General features: G+C 37.7%; 1 long non-coding RNA gene across 3 annotated transcripts; it reads left to right on the top strand.

Moving 5' to 3' along the window:
• Positions 1 to 618: 618 nt before the first annotated feature.
• On the top strand, positions 619 to 16,527 carry LOC140635082 (uncharacterized). Of its 3 annotated transcripts, none has more exons than XR_012032436.1 (4): positions 619 to 766; positions 1,289 to 1,487; positions 4,400 to 4,476; positions 16,285 to 16,527. It is a non-coding gene; the product is annotated as an uncharacterized lncRNA (long non-coding RNA). The 3 variants fall into 3 exon arrangements; XR_012032438.1 differs by lacking the exon at positions 16,285 to 16,527 and adding an exon at positions 12,139 to 12,415; XR_012032437.1 differs by lacking the exon at positions 619 to 766 and adding an exon at positions 795 to 1,130.
• Positions 16,528 to 17,198: the final 671 nt, after the last annotated feature.

The following is a 17,198-nucleotide window of genomic DNA, read 5'->3' as shown; positions in this document are numbered from 1 at the left end:
CCAATACCCAACATCAACTTGCAGACATGTGAGTTAAAAGACTTCACATGATTGTGTTCCCTAGATTTCAGCTTTTTCACTTGGTCCCCTCAAGTTCTGCTCAAATTTTAGATATGTGAGAGAAAAATATGTTATTTTGAGGTACTACATTTGTGTTAAGTGGCAATAGATTGGCCAATACAGCCCAATCAGGGATGGCTTTAAAATGTAATTGTGGGGGGAAATCTTCCTAATGGGCTTAATTTGAGGTGATGTATCTAGTATTTCTTCTTTACCTAGGAAGAGAAATGGCCCAAAGTTCGAGTATATATAGATCTATGTGCATTGGCAAATGACTTGGGCAGTTTGTCAGGGACCTGCTCTGAAAGAGAATGCTTGGGGGACTGGGAACACAATCTGGGGTAGAGGCATGTGAGTTGACATATGGGAATGAGCATGAAATGTGAAAATCTTATAATATGCTAACACCCACTAGAGAGCATCTAAATGGAGGAAGCACCAAACAATCAAGTTGACCCAATAACTTGGCCAGGGATATGAACTAGCCTCTGTTATTGGCTATCACAGTGATGGCACAATGGGCACACGAATGAAATAGCCATGGTGACAGGGATGGAAGCTATGTATGGGCTCAATAGTCTGGGCTCTTACTCATTAAGGCTGATCTGGCTACTGTCACTGCTGAAAGTTTAAGTTGCCAGCAACAAAAACCAACACTGGAACCCCCCAATTTGGACCTGTCTCTTGAGGCATGACTTGATGTCAAGTTGAGTATCTTGAACCTCTCCACCCTGAAAAGGATATCAATTCATTTCACTAGAATAGGCACATAATCTTTTTCTCTTGTAGTCCATGCCAGCACCACTATGTCAGGATTTACAGTGTTTAATCTTTCTACATGGATCCCACATAACCTCACATCAGACCAAAGGGCTCTGATTCAGCAGGAAGTAGGGCATCTAGTATAGAATCCAGGGAGGGAAGAAGTTTTTTAGGATTCAGAAGGTATGTCTATGGTACTTTGCCCCATTATGATGTAAATGAATACTTATAGCTGCAACAGAAAGAATTGAGCAGGAGTTTAGACTGTTTAGACCCATCAATAATGAGGGACTGGGTCTCCCCATCAGGTAAGTCACCTAAACTAGGAGAGGCTCTGACAGTGAAAGGAATCTAGAATAGAGAGTAAAGAAGGGAAAAAATGAGAATCATTTGGTGCTTTAAGACAAGTTGCAGCTGTAGAGCTGTGGGTCATCGCACTAATCTTCCTTTTTTATGTTTCTTGCAGGAAAATAGGCCCACCAGAATGCTGGAGTTGCTGCATGCAGAGCTTATAAAAAGAAATGGATCTAAGTGGTACAAGGGATGGACCATAGAAGATGCTGTAATATGCCATCTGGTTCCTGCTTCAAGACTGAAGGACTTATTTCCCCAAGTTCCTGAGAGTTCTGCTGGTCAACAGCCTTCAGCAATCAGCACTTGTTTGGGTAATTGCCCTTGGCTGAAGAGAGTTACCTTGCCCAAAGAACAGTCCTCATTCAATGAGTGGTAAAAGTAGGAATATAATGTATATAATATAAATTCTAGTCTATTTGTCCCAATTCAAGACAATTCTGAAGCACCATCTATTCTAGTTATTTATCAAATAGATAGATATCATATCAAATCACACTGCAGGGTTTCTGTGGCTCAGGAATTTGGGAGGGGATCAGAAGTCTTAGGATCTCTCACATGATTTCCATCAGATAGTGACTAGAGCTAAACCAAACAAAACAAAACCCCGAAAAACCAGAGGGCTAAAACAGCTGGAGTTTAGCTAAGCATCTCTCTCCCTCTTTTTGTATAATCTCAGGCCTTGCCAGTTTTTTTCTTCATATGGGTTAGTTGGAGCTTTCTCATAACATGGTGGTCGCCAGCTAGTCAGATTGCTTATATGGCAGCTAAATACTTCAAGAATGAGTATTAAAACAAACAATCTAGAAGCTACATTTCCTTTCATGACCTAGCTTTGGAAGCCATGTATTCATTGTTTTCTATTGACTGATATAGTTGAGAAGCTTATCAGTGTTCAAGGAGACAGGATGTAGACCCTTCTTTACCATGGGAGGAGTATCATGGTCACCTCATGAGAACATGTGTTATAGGAGATTGCAGGCATTTTTGGACAATAGCATCTGTCTCACTATACCAGCTCTGGAGTTCTCATCAAGTGGCCCTATGGACTAAATTGTGCCCTAGCCCTCCACCTTCCAAATTCCTGTGTTGAAGCCCCTATCTTCAGTGTGACTATATTTAGAGATAGGGATTTTAGGAGGAAATTAGGGTTAAATGAAGCCATAAGGGTGGAGTCCTAATCCTAGAGGACTCCTGGCCTTATAAGCAGAGGAGTAGAGATAAATAACTCTTTCTCCACACATATCTCAGAGCAAAGACCAGGTGATGTGAAGTCAAAAAGAAGGCAGTTGTCTACAAGCCTAAAAGAGGGTTCTCACCAGAAACCAACCTTGCTGACCTTTATCTGGGACTCATAGATATAGAACAATGAGAAAAGAAATTTCATTGTTTAAGCCATCCAGTTTGTGGTAATTTGTTATGATAGCCCTAGCAGACTAAGATAGATGGGCTGAGTCATTTGTTGAGGTTGCATTCCAGGCCCACTTCTGTCTCTGCCCAATCCTTCCTTTTTTCCTCCACAGGTATTTATCCTGACAGAACCTCCTTATAAACTTATTCCATTATAATTTTCATCACTTAGTCTGCCTTCCAAGAAACCTGACCTGCAACAACCTGAATTAGATTTTTCCTTCTGTGAATCACATGATAATGTTCCTTGCTGATTTTTCTACTGTTTCCTATCCTTTTCTTATTAATTTCCAGGAGTTCATAGTGTATCCTAAATAGTAATCCGATCTTAGTGTTAGAGATTATAAATATCTTCTCCCTGTCAACTATTCATTAACTTTGTTTATGATGCTCTTTATTTTATAGACATCTCAATGTTTTATGCTTTGAGCAACTACTTTAAGAGGTCCTTCCCTATCCCTAAGTTTCAAGCTTGTTCTGTACATTTTCTTCTATTACTTTATAATTTTACCTTTCTTCTTTAAATCTTTGTTCTATTTGGCATCCATTTTGAATAGGGCATATGTAGAAATTCAAGACTATTTTTCTATCTAGAGTGTATGAGTTTTCCCTATATTTTTTCTAAATAATATATAATTTCCCTTTTTTCCATGAGAACTTTTATGTTCCATTGATCAATTTTCTTTTACTAATTTTTTATGAAAGCTTTTTATGATAGAGCAAGCTCCCTTTTTCATTGATCCTTCTTTTCCTCAAAATTGACCTGGGTATTTGGATACTTTTTTTATTCTACAAGCATTTTAAAATAATTTTGTAGAGTTCCTAAAAAAAATTTCTGCTGGGAATTTTTATTGGAATTACATTGCATGTCAAGATTAATTGGAGAGTACTGACACTTTTACTGTTAAATCATTCTATCAATGAACATGGTATAACTCTTCACCTATTCAGGTTATTAAAATGTTTTAGACCGTGGTAGAACTGAGATTCATTATCTAATGATGCCTCTATTATTCCCTATTATTCATTTATCAAGGCAGACTTAGGAGACCTAAGCAGATTTAGAAATCCACATTGTTCATCTGATACTGTTCCTAGAAATAATAAATAATTGAGTAGCCTCCCATGGTTATTTAAAGTTTATTCTGTAATTAACAAAAGATAAACAGTTGATAAATGGAAAAAGACTGTGAGCAATGCCTTTTCAAAAAAACAAATCCAAATGTTCTTAAGTGCAGGAAAAGATTCTCAATCTCACCCATAATTAGGGAAATACAAATTAGAAAAATAATGATATCCCACTATTTTACCTACTAAATGATAAGTAATTTCGGAAATTTGATAATAATCTATATTAACATGATGTGAGGAAGCAAATATTCATATGCATTGTCTGTAAGATTCCAGATTGATGCAAACCCTATGAAGGGAAATTTCTCAATGTCTTTCAAAGTTAAAAAAAACATGTAACATTTGAACCCGTAGTTCTGTGGGTGGAAATTTATCCTTCAAGTGTACTCACACTTCTGTGCAAAGTTGTATAAAGAAAGCTATTCATTACAACCTTATTGATTGCAGCAAAAGGCTGGAACAAGCTAAATGGCCATCAGTAGGTAAGGCTAAAAATTTTTTTGTACTTGTAAGCCCATATATACCAAAAAACTATTTGGCATTTGAAAATAAATAAGCACTTGTGATATGGAGTAATTGTGAAGACTGTTAAGTGGAAAAGCCACAATGCAAAATATATGTAAAGTATACCTCAACTGTACAAAGCAAAAAATATCCATTAATATACATGTTTGCATTCCCATAGAATATCTCTGGAGTGATAATTAAGAAACAGATAATAGTCGTTGCCTCTGGGAAGGACAGCTGGGCACTAGGATTAAGGTGAGAGGAAGACTTTCTTTACATTCAAGATAGCTTTGAACTGTTTGATTGCTTTTTTAATATCTACATAGAAGTTTAAAAATAAATTAAAAAGATTCTATAACTTAGTTTATCTTCTCACATAAGTTTTAGAATCTTATCTCATATTAAGGAGGTTTTGCTGTATTTAGATTTGACCTAAATATTTTGTCTTGTTGGTTTATCACATGGCTTTGTGTTCTTTCTGCACAAAGAGATTATTGGCAGAAATACTTTTCTAGTAAAAATTGGAGAAAAAAACCTATGATTTAAAAATCTGTAGCAATGGTAACTTCTTCTATTTAAAGTGCATGGGAACTGAAATAGTTTCATGCCATTTGAACAATATTGAAGGGAATCTGAAGAATTCCTAATGGACATGTGTTTTGGGCTAATTGTGTCCCCTCCTCAACCCCTGCCATTCCTCGGATGAAATCTACCTCTTACAACTTCAGAATGTGATTGTATTTTGAGATAGGATTTTTAAAGAAGTGATTAAGTTAAAATGTGGTAATTAGAGTGAGCCCTAATCCAATGTTACTAGAGTCCTTATACAAAGAGGAGATTTGACACATACAGATATAGAGGTAAGACCATGAAAGGATATAGCAAGAAGGTGCAAACCAAAGAGGGAATCCTCAGGAAAAACTAATCCCGCCACCATCCTGACCTCAGACTTCCAGTCTCCAGAATTGCAAGAAAATAAATTTCTGTTGTTTAAGCCACCTAGTCTGTGGTACTTTGTTATGGCAGCTCTCGAAAACTAATGCAACATGATAATTCAAAGCAAAATTATGTAATGGAAAGAGAGTAATGACATCAAATATTTAATGAATATAATGATGAACATTTAGTGATGAACTTTTCTAGGGCACTGGTTTTGGAATATTTCAATCAGACTGACCGAAACAGTCCTTCTGGAGTTTTTTTCAGAGGATCAGGGCTTCACCTCCAATAATTATCATTTTGAATTTGAGTGAGATGATAGCAGAGAGGAGGCCAACATTGGTGAAACAGATAGAAATAGATGTTGTGAATGTGGGTGTAATCTCTAAATCCAAAATTACTGGAAAATAGGGGAATCTTGGTGATCCTGCAAGTGATGCTTTAAGACAGATAACAGAAGAGTCTAATTTACACATTAGGCAGATGACTGAGCACAGGTGGAAATCTTTCTCTCCTAGAAAACATTATAGAAAACATTTCAAAAAATATTTATTCCTAAAAATAAGAATGAGAACTATCTGTAAACCAGAAAAAAAGAGGCACCCTAAAAAGATGGCAGTAGATGAGCTACCCTCATTGCCAGGCCAAATCAGATGCTGATGATAAAAGGCTAGGTTAATGTCACTGCTCAAAGGTGACTCCTGCAAAAAGGTCAGTCTCTGTCAGGAATTATCACAACTCAGGATACATTCTGGAAAACTCTTCTACAGAGTGCAGGAGATCCTTTTAGCTGCTTCTAATTTCAGCTGCCATAGCCTTGAGATCCTTTTGGCTGCCTCTATTTTCAGCTGCAATAGCCATGAATAGCCTTATACAGCCTTGTACTGTTGCATGCATGTCTGCACATTGAGCAGATCCAACCTTAAGTGCATATCTTCTCTGCTTTCTGCCCAGGGCTTTCTCCCAAACTAAGAAAAACCTTTTGGCCAATGGGCAAACACAGTTCAAAAGTATGAGGGAGTCGACAGTCCCAAGGGCAGCCTTCAACTAATGAAGGATGGAAGTCCTTTAGCAAACCATTCTAGAAAGATTCTTTGCATTTCTCAAAGGTCCTGGGTGAACAGAGCAACCTCCAAATATTCCTTCCCATTGGCTTTTTCTGTTTATCTATCTCACTTTGCTCCTTTGCTTGTGTTTCTTGGGGTTCCTTTAAAATAAATTTTTTACACCACTTTCTCAAGTCTGTTTTGAGGAAACCTAAACTAAGATTGGGTAACAAAGAATTACCTACTGTTTGTTGATGGCCAACACAATGAAAGAGAGACTATTACTATCACAAATAGAAATATCACTCCAGAAAGATGAGAAATAATATAAATAATCCAAAAATGATTTTAGGAATATAAGATATCATCAGAGGGATAAAGAAATTTTTGCAAACATGATATATGAACAGGAGATTATTAAACTATAAGAAGTACTTAAGAAACAAGATCTGGCTATTACAATTTTTTAACAAAGAAAACGGTGATTGTTGAAATAAAAAATTCATTAAATGAATTGAATAGCATACTAGGTACACTTGACGAATGAATCGATGATTTTAAGTGAAAGGAGGTGTTTTCTCTGTGAATGTAGCCCAATGACATGAAGTTTGAAATTTCAGAGATATGAAGTGAAGATTTAGAGGTTTCACCATTTGCTGAGTAGGACTCACAGGACAACTAGAACTGGGATAGCTGGGCAGGAGGGAGTCCACACAGGACGGAATCATTCTAAGGATTTCCATAACTGAGGAGAGACTTCGAATTGGGAGCCTATCAGATGCCATACAGAATGAATAATAAACAAGAACTTGCATGCATATACAAATGAATATTTCAGGGACATAAATTTCAGCAGCTTCGTTTGGTTTTGATTCACTCGAGAGTTATTTATGTTTTTATGGTTGGGTGGTTTCAAATGATACAAACTTTGTTTTCGTTCTGGTGAAAAGACTATAGACAGTAAGAGAAGCAAATTGAAATGCATGTTTAAGTAATGACCAGCTAAATTGAAATTTTAAGGGCAATCTGATTAATTCTGGCCAGGAAAAGTTCCCACCTATCCTCTTTATTAAGGGATTGGACAATAAAAATATCTGTGAATTAATAAATCTGATCCTCTGGATGAAGGAATAACGACTTTCAGAAGGATCACTGCTGGTTCACCTTACTGGATTTAATTGGACCCTGTTAAGATTAATGGAGTCAGCTCTATGGAGCGGACTGCCACTGCTGGTCATATGGTGTGCTTCCTACATCAATCTCATTTTCCCCCCTTAGTCAATGAAATGGAGAGTGGTGGTCTATACAACTGATTCAATGACTCATCTTTGGGTGCCAATTATTTGCATGGTGGCTGTGCCTACACGATACCAAAACAATTGTTCACTGCAGTTACAAAAAGAAAGCAAACACACTGGCTAGGTTATATAGACAAAACATTTATGTGTGTTGTATTTTTCACCCTTTCGATTGGTTGATTTGATATTGTGCAGGCACAGCCTGTACTCGGCATTGAGGTGCCATTGTTTCCATTGTGCTTGCTTTGTAGGCTGCCTTTCCTTTATGTAGAGGGATCTATTTACTTTACTGGTCTTTTGACACCCTAGCAGCATTGTCTCTTTCTCATAGCTAAGTACTGAAGAGGGCAAATCCATATGTTCCCCACCGTTTAAACCTCTCTTGCCATGTTAAGCAGTCTCTGACCTGAATCTGGAGGAAATCCTTCCATGAGCTCTGGTAAGATTGAGCAACCAGAGGAAGTGCACACACTTTACCATATCTTAAGGGAAGCAGCAGTTTGTCCGTGATGCTTGATGGCTTTCTTTATCTTAACACAAAAATCTCTGGGGCACACTATGGTCTCTCAACGTGTCCCTATTTAACTACACTCCTTACTTTTAGCTGCTTGGGCTCAGCTAACCAAATGGTGGCAGAGATGTGTATAGGCGATCTTAAATCATTCTGATTTTCCCAAGTCCCTCTGCAGTTTTCAGATGGAACATATGGCAATGTTATGTCTATTTGAAAAAGCCTTTGCATCATATGTTTATACAACTGCTCACTATCCCAAGACAAAAATTCTTTTCCTGTTATTGCCCATTTGCTGACTAAAGAAATTATCCTCTTTATGTATTCTGGTACTTTACCTTGATATCTTACATGTTTAATTATGTAGCCCTCAGTCCATAATCTATATCTTCATCATCTAAGGCCATTTTGCTTCTGTGAATCCAAAGCTTAATGATATGTTGGGAGATAAAGAGGAGATACTTGAAAAATTCTACTATTACTCTTTTGAAGATTTTTTTTTTTAAGTCATAGAATCACAAGTAACAAAGTCATTGGGAAAGATCCATAAATTCTCAGATGTTTCTTACACATTTCTCAATGAAGGTGTGCTACTAAAAATGATAATACCTTAAACCTTTCATACCAAATAATCCAACTTAGACTTCACAGATTATATACAAGATAATGGGAATGGTTCTACTTACCCTATAAGTGCAGTCACCCCAAATGGTGCAGAGTGGAATGTTGCGGTCATTTGGCCCATGTCAGCACCAAACTCCATAGAAGAGAGGCAAGAATAGCCTTGGGAAATCCAGCTGAATCTAATTTTTAGACAGGAAAACTGACTGTAGGAGAACAATACTGAGAATCAGCAACCATGGAGATTTCAGTAATATGGGCCATAGAACAGCCGGTGAGGCCTATTTGAGGTTCCCTTAAAAATGAGATTTACAACTTACCTCCCCTACCCACCTCCAATTTAAAGTCCTTCACCATTTGCAGGAATCCATTTTTCTCTTGGAGATCCTCTGTACCGTATGCCTTTTTATCATGTCACAGCTGAGTAGATGATTCTAACCTGAATTATTTCCTGTTTTTATAATACGAACTTGCCTCTATCGCACTAATGGAATCAATGTTGATTTTAGCCCATAATTTTCATGAGGGCTTATCAGGAGTGTTGAGATGGGGCAATACAACATTTAAATATTTTAAGGTTGAAATTTGACAATTACATGGCCATTCATTACTTTGTGAATGTTTGGCTGAGGTCTCAAAGTGTCTTTGAAATGTGAAGTTTAAACTGGTTGACCTGGAAACTTCTTGGAAGAAGTTCTATTACATTAGCTAATGCAGTACAAAGTCTAACCTGAATCAGGCATCACGTTTTGCATGCAAACCAAAGGTATCGAATTTGTGGCTTTTGCTAGCATTGTAGAAAAGGTTTTTTAAAAATACATTTCTTGATAGTGCAAAACTCACAAAAGCCACAAATGGAATGTGTTTGCTTCTCATGGAAAACCTTTTGCATCCTGGAGCTCTGGTAAGCCTCTACAGTACTTTGCGGTTTGCAATTCCAATCTCAGAGCAGGTCCAATATCATCTTAGCTCCTTGAGAAGCTGAACAAGTTCCTTATTGACCACCAGAGTGGTCTATGGGATCCTGCCCATCTCATTGGTGGGCTAATGTTTCTCTGTCCGTTTCCAGCCTCATAACAGTAGGACCAAGAAGCATATTCAGGAAAGCAATTTGTTGGTCCCAGATGAGTAGACAGGGGGAATGTCAGACATCAGTGTGTCTAAAGATGGATTCAATGGTAAAATGAAATGGATCAGTCAAGCTAAAAGAGAGAGAGTAGTAGCTATTAGAGGCCATGGCCACAATATTTGAAAATTTATGCAACATCAGCTATACTTGGACAAAAGAACATAAAGTATGCAACAATTTGGGACAACCTATCCTTCAGACTATATATTTTCTATCATCTTGTCTATTTATCTATATGTCAAGAAAATAAATGAAAAGGCTCTAGATTACCTATCTTATCTAAAGAGGAAAGGCAGAGATAGGGAAAAAAGTACTAAATTTCCTTTTACTTTATGCTTTCAAAAAGCCATGGTCTAAAATCTTGGGAGTTATCTTTGATTACACTGCACTGCTGACCTTTGATCTAACCACTGGCATTCATTTCTGATGCCCAAGTCTGAGGATCCTATCTCTCCACTCTTTGCTGCTAGGGACCTTTTCAGTCTCATTAAAAAAGTGAATTTAAATAAAATATTAAAAAAAAGAGTGGACTCAAGAAATTGGGAACAAGGAGAGAAAGAAAATGCAAAAAAGTTAGGTATGTTCTATTCTTTAACTTGTACATTGATGCAAGATAAAATGGGAAGAGGCTTGAAACCCTTAGTTAGAAGTAGTCTTTAAATCATCTGTAGATTTATTGATTCGTTTTTCCTCTGTATAGTTGACTGAAAATTGGTCATGTGTAGAGCATACATGCATTTATTATATTCCAGTCATAGAGACTGTTTAAGACATTAGTCAAAAGATGACTTATGAAAAAATATAACATTATACCTGTGATAAGCAGTAGCAAGAAGATGTACATGCTTAGTGAGCATATGATAAAGAACCATTAGAGAAGGCAATCAAAGAGTGATTACTAGGCTGGGATCCACTGGAAGAAAAGAAGCTAATTGAACCATGCTGAGGACAGAAGAATGTTCCAGGAAAAAGGAATAGCATGTGTTATAGGGCTTTGTGCTATGTGGGAGCTTAGTGCGCTTGAGAAAAGTGAAGATACAATCAGCACTTCCAGGAATGATTTGTGTTCCTGGAAAATCATTGTGTTGGTGCAGAATGCATATTCCACACACACACCCCCAGATATCTTGGCCAACATAATATTAATGGAAAAAAATAGGAATAGAAAGAAGGTCAAATAGGCTGTTTGGTTCACATGACTGTACCACCATGTTAGAACAAAGACCTAACCTAGAAAATTCAGTATGCTTTGTGTATGCCCCTTTTCCCATTGGGTCTCATTAAGAATGACCACAACAAATCAACCAACAAACAACAAGAAATGCCAAACCTCAGCATTTCAGTATACAATAGTCCAGTTCAATATAAAAGTATATTTTACTTGGAAATGGGACTGATGTTTCCCAGCCAATTCCCAGAATTGATTTTGGCTTCTTGTCACTTCCAATGTTGAGAAACTTTCTATCAGTTGTGAGCTCTGGAAGAAGAAATCACACATTTACTTTCTTGGAGATTAAAACTAGGTCTAGGGGCATCTGAGTGGTTCAATTGGTTAAGTATCTGCCTTTGGCTCAGGTCATGGTCTTAGGGTCCTGGGATCAAGCTCCACATTCGGCTCTAGGCTCAGTAGTGAGTCTGCTTCTCCCTCTCCCTCTCCTTCTGTGATCTCTCTCACTCTCACTCTCTCTCAAATAAATAATAAAATAAAATCTTAAAAAAAAAAAAAAGACAACTAGATCTAGCGCTTGCTCCAGACCCTATGTATACAAATCCAGAAAAATAGAAGGTGATGGTGATGCAGGACCCTGTAAATTAGTTGATACTCCATCCTAAGAAATATGCAAGGTTGGGGCAGCAGAATTGTCACCACTGGACTTCAGAGTGTCAAATTGTGCTGTGCAAGGAGAGTGAAGTCAGTGCTATGGCTGCTGTCTCAATTAGAACTTCAATGGCCTCTTCCTGGGTGGCACTTGTTGGAGAATCTCATCTGGGCATCTCCTGAAAGTTTTCCAAATTGGAGCCATCCTTTTGTTACTACCAGCCAAAGCTGCTTTTATTGTGGAAGTTTTAATGGCAGGATTACTGCTTAGCATCTGTCACAACCAACACAGAGAATCTCTGAGAACCACTGATCATTTGTATCAAAGTAATGAGGTTGTCCTTTTTCTGAACATGATGCCTGAATTGTATGCTGACTAGGGGAAAATGTCTGACTGTGGATATCAAGCTTTGTTTTTTTTCCCCTTTCCCAAAGCTTGTATAATTGATGATTCTTCCTTCAAGGGTAAGTTTTTAAGCACAGAATTCATTTTAATAGTGTTTTTTGCTTATTAAACAAACCCCTGTGTTTTTTCCCCCTGTTTACTTCCACAGCCAGAATCACAGAAGCACAAAACAAATCAGCCTAATTTTGCCATGAACTTTGCTTTTGACATCTTTCTATTTTTCAAAGAGAATAAATGTGCTGTTACTTGACTGCTCTCTTTCAGACTGAAGAAACGGAGAGCTATTTTTGAAGCTCCTTAAATCAGAGGCTATGGCTTTTTACAAAAGCAGCCCCACAGGACATCAAGACTGTGTTTGGAAACATATGTGATAAAAAAAAAAAAGAAGAAACAAACCGTAAAAATGAACTGGGATCACCTTGTAATTGGGCAGAGAGGGCTTCCTGCTGCTCTCTGTGTTTTTCTAAAAGCCATTGCTTCTGCATTTCTCACCTTTTGCTGTAAGAGACTGTACACAAAATCTCCAATTGCCAAGCAAATCACAGCCGAGAGTCAGACCCCCTGTTTGGAAGAGACCTTTCTCCCCTCAATATTCTCTTTTATTGATGTTATGGAAAGAAATTAGAGATACACAAAGAATCAAGGGTAGTTATACTGAAAATGCAAGTCTTATACAAAAAAACCCTGAGCGAGGTCTTACAATATGCCAACATCCACACGGGGATGACATCAGACAGCTCAATAAAGTTTAATTGTTTCACTGCTGTGCTTCCAGGCAGACACCTTGCATGCCAATGGAGGATAAGTGCCTTGTAAATAAAATGCATCATTATTATTTTACTTAATATCGTTAAATAGCTGTTATTTCCCCAGCCAGCGGAGGAGCAGGGAAGACTGGGGTGCAGTGTGTCTTGGGAATGATGCATCCCTCATCTCATTCCAGAATCTACCCGTAACTCTTAGGGTGATAACTTCAGTAAGAGTTCCTCCTCTTCAGTTTCTTCTCCAAAGCAGGGTCAAAAAATAATTGCTACACCTACCTTCCAGAGCTCAGCGCAGTGGGGATCAGCGAATATGTGTATGGTTATTAACCACAAATAATATTTATTGGCTGCCCACCATTTTAATGGCTCTGGTTTAGGAACAATATAAGGATTTATTTAAAATATAAAGTTAGCATGATTAATTTTTAAGATGTTTGCCGATCTTTGAGTTATATTCTCCAGAACAATTTTGATACAAGTCCAATTCTTCAGATGTGCAGGCACAGAAATTATTAGCATGAAATTCTTTGAAAATTTTAGAACAAGATCTTTCAGCGGTGAATATTATGTGAGAAGGCTCAGGTAAAAGAGATAATCTCTGATTATACCAGGGTGGTCTGTCGAGTTACAATTTCTTATCACATACATACTCAGCTAAAAGATAAAGTTATGTGAAAGCTTGCTTCTCAAAAAAAATGCTTTTTTTGAAAAAAAATTGTGTACAAAGCCATGCATAACAATGAGCACCCACGATGAGAAAAGTAAACAGCCATGCAGCATGCAAGAATAATAAAATTTATGCATATGTAATATGTCTCTTGTACTAAAATGAATATATGATAAAGTTTACTCTCTTCTTATGGGACTAACAGTTTTTTGCTTGCATACAATCCCAAAGCAGGTACACTTTACGTTAGATGTTCCAAATATATTTTACAATGAGTGAGGAATAAGATGCGAAATTATGGGGCAGGAAGATTATATCCTACCTTTTTTTAGTAGGCTTGAAAATTTACTGTATTTTTCCCACACTTTAAAAAAACCACCTTCTTGTGATGCTAGTGAATTACTGTTTTCATCCATATGTTTATGGCATGTAAACTTCCTTGTATGGATGGATAGACAGGAACGTTATTCTTGGAATTTGTTGACAACATGGGTACGATTTTTCACTTCACCTATTCTCAGGGAATTCTGCAAAGTCATAAATTCAATGTTAGCTGGCTAGAATGTTTCTAGAAAAAAAAACCCACATACCCAATTTCAACATAGCGAACTGCTTGATTCCAAAGAAATCTTCGTGGCATATTGGAAAATGTATGCGTTTTGGCTGTCCTACTGAAGACAGGTCTGCTTGCTGCTGGTAGAAACAGAGCAGCTGGACTTGAATTCACCCTCTGCACCATTGGTGATGCCTTATCTACTGCTTTATAGTTTTGTGTGCATAATATGTAGTGGGTAGGACCAAATTCCAGAATACAATGAAACAGAATAGCTGGACACAGAGAAAGAGGGAAGTTAGGTAGGAAAAAAAGAGACCCTGCTGGATAATGAGACTGAATGCCCTCTTCTACATGCTCACTGAAGGAGTTTTCCAGGGACAAATGCTACTGCTTTATGGTCCAATTCAGCTGCCTCTGGCTGTATTCAGCAGCTATCTATCAGAGAACCTTTTTTCCCCCCATTTTTCCCCCTCCTGACTTCATGTTTGATTAACACCAGGTTCTGTTCCTTTAAGATATACCTACCATCTTGAATATGCTCAGAGGTCTTTCCTCCTCTCTTCTTACATATACAGACTTGTCTCAGAGGCATTTTGCAGCAAATAATTCTTGGCTTCAGGGCCCCTTTCCTAATGTCCTGTGTTTGCTCTTCTGAAAATTAGATGGGTGCCTTTTTAGGTATCTATATGCTATACTCCCTTTTATTTGCTATAAATTCAAAGCTGAAAGAAACCGAGGGGATACCACTCTTGAGTTCACAGTTCAGTGAATATCATCACCGGTGCATTATTACATCATGTGCTATAATCCAAGAGCACTGGGGACATGAAGGACAGGGTGATGGAGTGCCTGTCAAAGTTGGGAAGGCTTCAAAAAGGAGAGAACAGTTGAGTTGGGTTTCGACTAGAGTTTTAAGGTCTTGCTTGAAGATCAAATGCTACCATTCACATCTCTTTCATTCTGAGGTTCTGACTGTTGGGGTTTTGCACACAAAAAATTGTGCCATTGGTGAGGATATGAAGAAAAAGGAGCCCTCTTGCCCTTTTGGTGGGAATGCAAACTGGTGCAGCCATTATGGAAAGCTATGGAGATTCCTCAAAAAACTAAAAATAGGGCAGCCCGAGTGGCTCAGCGGTTTAGTGCCGCCTTCAGCCCGGGGCCTGATCCTGGAGACCGAGGATCAAGTCCCATGTCAGGCTCCCTGCATGGAGCCTACTTCTCCCTCTGCCTGTGTTTCTGCGTCTCTCTCTATTTCTCTGTGTCTCTCATGAATAAATAAATAAAATCTTAAAAAAAACTAGAAATAGAACTACCTTATGATCCAGCTTTTGTACTGCTGGATATTTACCCAAAGAATACAAGACCACTTATTCAAAGGGACACATGCACCCCTATGTTTATAGTAGCATTACTTATAATAACCAAGATATGTAAGCAGCCCAAGTGTCCCTCGATTGATAAATGAATAAAGAAGACATGGTTTATATATTATTCAGCCATAAAAAGAATGAAATCTTGCCATTTGCAACAACATGGATGGAGCTAGAGAGTATAATGCTAAGTGAAATAAGTCAGTCAGAGAAAGACAAATACCATATTATCTCACTCTGTTCACCTTGTGGACATCAGGCTTTTCTCCATCAGATGAGCTGCTGCAGATGTCTTCTGTCTTTGAGGAGGAGAAGGTCAGGAATGAAGAGGAAGGTGCAATGCCATCCCAAACATTTCTGTGGAATGTCATGAGCCTTTTCCTTCTCAAAGGGAAGACACCAGAAAATGAAGAGGAGAAGGAGGATTCTCCTTCTGTATGTGCAAGGTGGGTAAGGGTTTGTCAGGGGAATAGAAGGAAAGCAATCTGCAATGATGTGACTGCGTGAGAAACACAGGGTATTTTGGTGTATGAGGGGAGTAGAAGGGAAACTGTAGAAGATAGAATGAGAATGGAGGCTTGGAAAACATTCTGAAGAGTGTGAAAATTATGCTGAGTAGTGTGGGCTTAATTCTATTGGCAAAGTGGAGTCATTACAATAAGGAAGGGACACTGCCATATATGTGTGTATCTGTTTGACTTTTTACTTTGAAATAGTTTAAGATTCAAAGATTCATAAGAAATTATAAAAATAGAGAGTTCCGTATATACTTTACCCAGACACCCCCAATGATAATATCTTATGTAAGCATAGTATATTGTCAACACTAGGAAACTGTCATTGGTACAGTACTATTAATTCAAGTATAAGCCTAAGTTATTGAGATTTCACAAGGTTTTGTTTTCTTTCTTTTAAGATATTTATTTATTTATTTCAGAGAGAGAGAGAGAAGAGAGGGAAAGCATGAGCCGGGGAGAGGAAGAGAGGGAGAAGACGACTCCCTGCTGAACAGAGAGCCCCATGTGGGGCTCCATCCCAGGACCCTGGGGTCATGACCTGAGCAGAAGGCAGAAGCTTTATCAACTGAGCCACCCAGGGGCCCTCAGATTTCACAAGTTTTTATATGAACTCTTAAAAATGTATATTTCTGTGAAAATGTATCTTGTTGAGCACAAAGAAACTCCTTCATGTTACTTCTTAAAAGTCCTGTTCTTCCTCCAATTTCAACCACTGATCTCTTCTCCATCCTATCACTTTATTTCTTCGAGATAACTATATAAATGCAATCATACAATATATAACCCTTGGAGATTGGCTTTTTTCACTTAACATAAGTGCCTTGAGATACATCTAGGTGATTACATATATCAATAGTCTGTTCCTTTTTATTGCGGAGTAGAGTTTTATTGTATGGATGCAGAACACTTTGTTTATCCATTCACCCATTAAAGGACAATTGACTCATTTCCACGTTTTGTCTATTACAAATAAATATTCGTGTATAGGTTTTTTCCTATAAACAGAAGTTTTAATTTCTTTAGAATAAATATCTAAGAGTGTAATTGCTGGATCATGTGAAAAATTTACATTTAAATTTACAAGAAGCTATGAGACTATTTCCAGAGTGGCTGTACCATTTTACATCCTCACCAAGAGTATGTGAAAGATATAGTTTCTCTACTTCATTGCTGCCATTTGGTACTGACAATATTTTTTTAAACTTTAGCTGTTCTAATAGGTGTGTAATGGTATCTCATTGTTGTTTTAATTTGCAATTCCCTGATGGCTAATGATGTTGAAATCTTTTCATGTGTTTATTTGCCATCTGTATTGGCAAAGTGTTTGTTTAAG

This window comes from Canis lupus, chromosome 6 (genome assembly GCF_048164855.1).
Source record: "Canis lupus baileyi chromosome 6, mCanLup2.hap1, whole genome shotgun sequence".
Lineage (NCBI taxonomy): Eukaryota > Metazoa > Chordata > Mammalia > Carnivora > Canidae > Canis > Canis lupus.
The sequence above is the reverse complement of the archived record's forward strand: the minus strand, read 5'-3'. Positions and strand labels throughout refer to the sequence as shown.